The sequence below is a fragment of the Acyrthosiphon pisum genome, chromosome A1, assembly GCF_005508785.2.
Source record: "Acyrthosiphon pisum isolate AL4f chromosome A1, pea_aphid_22Mar2018_4r6ur, whole genome shotgun sequence".
Lineage (NCBI taxonomy): Eukaryota > Metazoa > Arthropoda > Insecta > Hemiptera > Aphididae > Acyrthosiphon > Acyrthosiphon pisum.
The window spans coordinates 87,226,885-87,235,978 of NC_042494.1; the positions used below are offsets into that span (position 1 = coordinate 87,226,885).

The following is a 9,094-nucleotide window of genomic DNA, read 5'->3' on the forward strand; positions in this document are numbered from 1 at the left end:
TTCCTGGGGCACGGTTATTTCTACATAGCTTATCAGTATGTATTAGTATTTGTTGTTATAGTGGCAATAGAAATACATAATCTGTAAAAATTTCAGCTTTCTAACTTTCATGGTTCATGAGATACAGCCTGGTGACAGACGGACGGACGGACAGCGGAGCCTTAGTAATAGGGTCCCGTTTTACCGTACGGAACCCTAAAAACGATATAATATAATATTATGAATTATGATATAATTTATTCCTAGAATATATTGGTGGTGCTAAACACCCTTAGCACCCCCGACATTTTAGTCTATGATACGAGTACGAGTATACGACTTATGTTAAATGGTTAGAGCCAAAACATTAAGACTGAAATATTGACTGTTGGTATTCATTCTTGTTTGAAAATTAAAATATAACACTTTTAAAAATGATACATTACGAGCGTTTGTGAAAAATATTAAAGTTTTTATTATTGGTAAATGGTGATACAATAGCTATTATCTTACAAATTGTCTTAGGGCTTCAGAAAAACTTCGTAAAATAAATAACCAACTCAATAAAATAATTGAACTATAATATTACTATATTAGGCCGCCTATGATATGAATGTAGTAATAACAGTTATTTCAATAGTTCAAGTTATAATGTTTTATTACATATTGTACCATATATATATATTTTTTTTTAAACAATAGTAAAATCTTCTATACATTATTGTTATAGAAAATGTTTATTACAAGCAAAATAGTGAAATAGAAAAATAAGAGGGTCAATCAAAAAACCAATTTCACATGGCCATAACCCAAACAATTATATAGTCCCCATCATGGACCAAAATAATAATACTAAAGTAATGTCTTACAGAATATTCTAATATAATATTATATTATGTGGTATTTACTTACATTCAAAAATATCTCATCAATAATTATTACAAAAAATATTTTTAAGACCAAAATATATAAATTATTTTAATTTTAGTTCCTATATTGTAGTCATGATGATTGCCTCAACTTCTGATAGCTGTATCAAAAATTAATTCTTTTAACATACCTAGAACACATGTTTTTTTTCTTTTTATTATCTTTCACAATAAGTACTACAGCTCGACAATAAATTATAAATTTATATAAACATAAGATTAAAAAAAAAAAATTACAACCTAATTATTATTAGGCAGATACAAAGATATCGATATCGACGATATCGGTTTATTTTAAACAGTAATGAGGTGTAAACTATAAAGTAGATACCTAAGATAAAGATATAATGAGGGAGAATTTTACGGAAATAGCTATGGAGATAAGTTAACTTTAGAGATTAATGCATTAAAGAACTGAGGAAAGGAGAGTAATTAGTGGGCTGATTAGAGAGTTAAGGTTAGAGATGAAATCGGATAATGTGACGGAAAAATGATCTGAAGGAAAATCTTGAGTCCGGGTGGCTTCAGCGTAAGATTTTGGCCTGGAATAAGGTTGTGGCTCCGGAAGTTTGGCTGTAGATGTTTTTGAAGGTCTTCTTTTTTTTGGGGTTTTCTTGAAAGCTGGACAGCCTCTGAAGTTGGCGGTATGTTCACCGGAGCACATTTGGCTGGACTTGTCCGGTCCTTGGAGCACTCGTTAGTAGAATATTCCGCACCACATTTAACGCAGCGGGCGGCGTGGTTGCAATAGTTTTGCGTATGGCCAAAAGATTGACATCATCTATAACATTGTAGAAGGCTGTGGACCTTTTTGTGGGGTTTTTCGATAGCCACTTTGGAATTAAGCAAAGACTTAATATTGTGATGACCACGTTATTTTCATTCGGGTAGATCTCCACAAAGAATAGTGGGAGGGAACTTTGTTTTTGTATTTGGCATTGTGAATGTGTTTTACCTGATGACCTAGTTCGTCCAGCGTAGAGGAGATGTCGGGGCTTAAGGTAGAAAGGTGTAACCCTCTGATGGAGAGTGGTGACCCTGAAAGGGCGTGCCATGTGAGGTAAAAATGTATGAAAACTGGCGTCGGTGTCATTTAAATGAGTGACAATTTTGTTAAAACTATTACGACCTAAAGGTTGGATGAAGAGATAATAAGCCGAAGACTTGCGAGTAAAACCGTTTGGGCCGGTGATTCTTGTCAGTTGTCAGAATGTGGTTGAAAGCGGAGAAATTTTCAATGTTCTTTATGTAGAGCGGTGGAGTCGTAGGATCAAAATCCTGATCGGTTTGTGGTGACTTGGTGAGGTCGTCTTTAGAGCTGTTTGAAGGTGTAGTGGAAGCATCGCTACTGTTACAGGTATCATTATTGGCGAGAACGGCAAACTTGTTTGATGACACGAACAATTTTGATTTTTTTATCATCCTACCTGGGTGCGACAAAGACGGATTTAAGAGATGATGTTTTGAGGGGATGCGTGTAGCCGGTAAATCTTTCCAATTTTCTGAGTATTTTTATACGGCAACAAAATTAATTGGAAATGACCGATAGTATACTCTGAAATAGACAATACGCGCACTGCGGCGATATATAACGGAGCGAAATAATACAAAGTACGAGTGTTCATGTTGCCACAACGGCCAAACTGAAAACACATATTTTCTCAGTAAAATTACTAAAATTGTTTTTTTGAAAAAAGTATTATATAAATTTAAATTTTGAATTCTGTATACTTATCATTACATTTTGTAAAAAAAAAAAAAAAAATGATATTTTTTGCTGCTTTAAAATTATATTTTTTATTACATTGCAACACCCACATTTTGAATATCTCGTACTAAAGAAGAATATTTTTTAATATTATTGATGTAAAAATATTGTTTATTGAACCAACAATTTATTATCTCAGTCATTAGAAGTTTAGTGAGTTAGAATATTACACCAAACATTTTCAAGGAATTTTTGCTTCACATGCAGTCACTAATAGACCATGGTCACTGTTGAAACAAATTGAAGCCGTGATTTTGGTTTTCTGCTGAGTATGTTTGTTCGAAATATGCATCATCATGCACTAAAGTAGTTATTCGCCAATATATTTTTGGTATAGTTTATAAAATTCATCTAATTTCTGAACATTACAATCAGAGTTAATAAACGCATAAGATTAATTTTAGTTTTATCGTAACCTAAATACATTTTTTTTATTCGTGATCATAATTTCACGAAATGAGTTGCTTTTAATTAATCATTTTCTTGTATGGTTGACCATGCGTTTTGATACGATCTAGTGGGGGATTTCACTATTTAAGTAGGTACTCACCATATCAACCCAAGTGGTATCTAAAATTAAATGAAAGAGTATAGGTACTTATGTTGCCAAAGAAGAGTCGGCATGTCATTCATCTATACAATTTTAGTTTTTTGCCTTGACAAATTAAGTAATCAACAGGTGCGTTCAGACAATTCTATTTTTTAAATTAATGTATAAAATATAGTTTTGGACAAAAGATTCATTAATTTCTAAATACCTACTCGACATTTACTCAACATTTACTGAACATTGAACAATAATAATATGCGTGTCAATTGCTTGCGAATACATTCAATCGTGATCACAGGCAATTTTGGTGGCCTTGACAGTAGTATATATTAGCACTATTTGTGTTTAAACTAGCAGTGCCCAAATTTGTTTGCATTTATATATGAACAACATTTTTATATATTTGTATTATGACATTACCAACAGATAGCATTTTTCTCTACACGTTTAATGCGACGGTGCAAGCGTAACATAATAGTAATAACAGCGGAGAGGGAGATATGAGCGTAAATTGTATTTATATTATGTTTCTGGTATTAAAGCTCAACAAGTGGCATGTGAAATATCGATTTCAAATTATAGTCAAATCATTTGACGATTTTTCGACAGTGTTCGAGAAAATTGTAAAAAACAATTACATAATATAAAAAACAAAATTTAAAAAAATACTCAGTTTATATGAAATTGTATTGATTTCTCGGAATTAATTTCACCTTTGAAAAATATATTTATCAGCCCCATAAATAACACGTGCGTAGATGTTCTGTGATGAATATTATACAGCTGGTATTATTGTATTAGATTTTGCATGTCATTGAATTTGAATTTAACACATAAATTACAGTGACATAAGTCACAACGGTACACTCGACACCTACTGTATAGAGGAACGATTACTTACTATCCTACTCCCACCTTTATATATTTTTATTAATATGGCAGTATAATATTTTTTTTTTTGTCGTTGGCATTGATCTGTAATATTATTGCTGAGTATCAGCAGCAGATGGTGGTATCGCATATCGCATATCGGGTTAGCATGTAGGTATGTGAATTGGAAGTCCACGAATAGGCTTCCACTATTTCCAACTCTAAATAATGTTATTAATTATAATCGTCTTGTTATTAATATTAGGTACTATAATGTCTTACGTGTTTGAGAAATGTATTAGTTGTGGGAACTACAAATTGAACGAATTGTTTTATAGCCATATTTTATATTAAAATCTCTTCTGTAAAATATATAGTCAAATATAAACTACCTATCGATTAAAGGCAGGGGCAGACTGACCAGATGTGCTAGTATGCCGTAGCACACTGGTCCGGCTTATATGTGTGGGCCGGGCCGCCGGGGCATTTGAAATGTTGAACATTTGACTATATTACTAATAAATTTATTTTTAAATACGAAACAGCTAAAAAAAACACTGCTCTTAGTTGGTACAATGCTACAATAAGTCGAACCATAAGTTTATAATAATAATAATTGTATGAGCATATTATAGGTATGTTGTACCTATAGTGTATTATAATTCCTTAAGCAACAATTTTAAAAATCAGTTTTACACAGAAAAATGTGTAAACAATTTATCTGATTTGGTAGGTACATGGACCGCCAGAAAGTTATTGCTAAACTACAATTATTGAACCATTTGCAAATATTTGTAAAATATTGTAGATTTGTTGAAAAAGAGAACAGATAACATTTATATAAAGTCTATATTAAAAGTAATGACTATAATAACGCAATGATTCTAAAACTGATGAAGATGATTTTGGTTTAATAAGAGTATGAATTGTGACAATGAACGAAATGATAAAAACAATAGTAAACAAACATAAAAAATATCAAAAGGATTATACATATATCATTTATGATTCTTATAAAATTTTTAATATTATAACTTATTGACTATTGTCTATTTATAATTTATACCCGAAAAAGTAGGTACCTATTCATAAAGAAGCTGTTATAAAGGAGTTTGGGACGTTTAGTTTTATAGAATACTGAGCTGTTTACCTCCCAGTCTGTCCCTGATTAAAGGGGTTTGCTTAATGTTGATACTTGATAGCATGACAATAATCACTAACTAATCGATACGATTAAAATGTAACTACCTACGGAATTTGATCTTGAATCATAACGCATAAAAGTGAATACTTCTTAACCAACGTATATGCTGTACTACTACCTGTATTATTATCTGTGACTACTAATAATATCTACTGATTTGTGTAGGTACAATCTATAGGTGCTATAGATTGTGTTTATAATCTGTGTTGTGGTGCACATATTATTATTATAATTTATAAGTTGTATGATATTATTTAACTTTAATCATAAACTGTTTGTAGGATAAATCATGAATATATTATCAAATGCTACTTATTAACGTGTATAATTTTTATTTTTATCCTCCATCCATTACCGTGTCATAATATTAAATGTATTACTCCACAATATGACGTAGATAGTAATCAACGCGATAATTGGCCAATATCAATTGGTATATAAATATAATATGATAGGTAGATAAAATATAATAATAATAGACTGGTATCTCTAATATTATGGAGACTTGGGTATAGACATATTATAATATAATGCCGACAATCTACTGAATTTTGTTTTTAACGTTTCTACGTCATAACCTCTCTAGTCTCCACCCATGCAGGTATTTGTATCTTATACGCACAATGTAGGTACATTGATATTATACATCGATATAGGTATTATTTTGATAATATTATTATCTGCTGACGTTCATGTTAATATAAACATAATTTTTTATGGGCTAAAGTATTATACTTACTATAATTATTGACGAATAAAAATTGCGCCTTTCTCGGACTTAATTATACCGGGCTCGAGGGGAGTGAAGGGTTTAATGGGGGTCGCACTGTTTATTGGCCAACTCAACACACAATTATTATTTTCATAAAACTTATTTATAATTTTGTATAGTTGTATAACCTTGTGGCATGATACATGTATAACATTCAGACAAAACAAAATCGATTTGGTTAGAAACATATTATAATATATAATTTCCTAAGTAAGTTCTAGGTACCAATCATTAAACACTTCGATCCATCACATTGTTTTCGATCACGACCAACTGACTGTTTTTCAAGGATAAAATTAAAACATTCAAACTACCTGTGAATTATTTAATACGATGGTATAACAAAACGCGACGTTCAATTTGAATCTTCCAATCCAATATCCATAGGTAAGTTGGTACCTCACTAGTATTCAAAATCGAAAGTGCATCTTGTGTAAGTTATTCGTCAACGGAGTGGCTTGGGGAACGCTGTTTTTAATGCCCATGCCTAACCTAGGTAGGTATCAAGGGTGGTCAGATGAGTAAAACTGTATGTATACATGTAGAATCTTGTAGATAAGACATATTTAGTGAGTTTGAAGTAATAAACTAATAACCAATAAAACATTTGTTAGGTACATATATCTCATACCACGGTACAATCTATAAGAGTGTAGATTATAGTGCAGGCACCTATTAGACATGGGTCCATGATATGTCTAACATACAGTGAGTATATATTATACTTCTAAGTTCTAGCCTATGTATATATATATATATATAGGTCACTGTATTTAGTATCTATGCTAGATAATGTAAGACAAAATACCCAACACACATTTTTAACAAAACATTTAAATTCAAAACAATGAAATATGAATTCAATTTTAAAGCTTATATTTTGCATTGTTTTCGCTTATTTAGACATTTAACATGTTTTGCTTTTCTAGTGTCAATTGTTGGCTTTTTAAAGTCATTTAAGGTTTTGAGTGGAGCGATGAATATATTTATATTGCAATGATGTGTGTTTTTATTTTTATTTTATAACTAAAACAAGTATACCTACTAATTCTATCATAAATGTGTGGTAGGTGTTATATACTATGTATAGGTATAGAAAATGTCACTGGGCCTCACTCGAAAAATATGTTCTTCACGCCACAACGTCAACAGATATTCAGATCTTATAGGTAACCCATTTTATATTTATAAATTATGTGTGTACCTTTTTAATATATAGTGTTACTCTAACAAACAATTTTTTTAAATAATACATTTTAAAGACCTGCACACACCATCAATCTTTGTAACAGTCCAGCATCTACGCATAATATAATATGTAAGAAGGTACTTAAGCAGTTATATATACACACGACCCAAGTTAAATAAGTAAAAAGTAAAAAGTAAAATATTACCGAATTCAATACCTATTGTGAGTCATGACTCAAAAAACAATAATTGTAGGTGTATAATATTGCGAGTGTTGAATTTTCCGTGGACAAAGATCGACAAGTTACGACAGTAGCAATACAAGTAGTACCTAGTAATAATAATAATAATAATAAAAATAATCGTTGGTACCTACTGTAAAATATTAGTTAGGCACCTACTCCGTCATACAATTATATCTTACCAAGTCAATATAATGATGCATCATACGATAGTATGCATAATTTTTAATTATACAACACATTGATGGGTATGACTGCTGTTTATAGTCTGGCATCCCATTTCTGACTTTTAGAATCACCTGGTATATACTATTATATACTATATACTTGAAGTTTTCATCATATTTTTTATAGAATTTCCAATTGGTACCCATTTTATCAATGTGTGTTGATAGTTGGTACATGCGGTAATGTACATACCTACGCCGTGTAATGATATATTATCACAATATGCACAATTTTCAAACCTAACCTGAAATTTATAACATAAATCACTAATGGTATAGCAATCACGCCCCAACTAACTTAAAACGTATATAAAATGCTATATCATACCATATGTCATCGAAAAAGGTCAATATTTTATTATTCCATTAATGTATAGGTAGGTACTACAGATATTTTATTATTGAGTATAGTGTCGTACTCACAACTCGTTGTCTTTCGAGAGATATTTCGATAGTATATTGGAAACTATTTCAACGCGAATATAGTAATTTACAAATGGAGACTTTATTAGGGAACAAAATAGTTAGTTAGTGCAGTCTAAGAATATAACAATAATTATTAATTTCGATCCCGTGTGATGATGCACGCACTAACAAACTAAATTCTGTCCTGTTTCAGTAGCGGCGGTGGCTGGCTGCGGTGTAATAGTCAAAAGCTAAGAAAAAGTGCCAAAATAAGCAGAGAAAGTTGAAGAATGAGAAGGCTAATCATTATGTGTGAGACACGTATTGGACTGACCGAAACGCGACAGGTGGACGATAACAAGTATATCCTATAGAATAGGATAATAATATACCTATTGGTTATTTCCTATGCAGCGGCCTGATATCAAGACGTATTTAAGTGTGGAGTAAGGCCGGGTTCAAAGCAGCTGTATACGTCGTCTGTCGTGTCGTGTGGCTTTTATCGTAATATGATTAGCCGCTGTAAATGTGGTATAGGTAATTCATTAACCATGATCAACCAGGAAATGTTCACAGTTGGCCGAGCTCAACTTTTGGACACGATAAGTATAGGCGTCGTAGCTGCAAACCAGTCTTTATACTGAAACGGCCGTTTAAACACCAATAGGATCAGACACAGTATAGTAGTCTGGCCGGCAGTCTACAAGATGGATCCGTTTTTAAGGTACGTTACAAACGCATTTCAAACATTACATAATATAATTTGGACGTGTACTAAGATTTAAGTCATGTAAAACTCTCCATTGTCGGTCATCGACGTGCATAACATCGTACAGGCCGCTCGCTGGGCTCGCTGTCCATCGGGTTTCGTTATACTCAAAGTTGGACGATGGTCGTCACGTACCACCCTCCCGCGCAGGGTCATCAGAGGAATGAAAGATTTCTATTTCTATTTTTTTT

At 31.9% G+C, this 9,094-nt stretch overlaps 1 protein-coding gene across 2 annotated transcripts in view; it reads left to right on the top strand.

Moving 5' to 3' along the window:
• LOC100163976 (elongation of very long chain fatty acids protein AAEL008004) overlaps positions 1-9,094 on the top strand; it is a 127,073-nt gene that overhangs the window by 59,574 nt on the left and 58,405 nt on the right. The gene's annotated exons all lie outside the window — the stretch shown is intronic.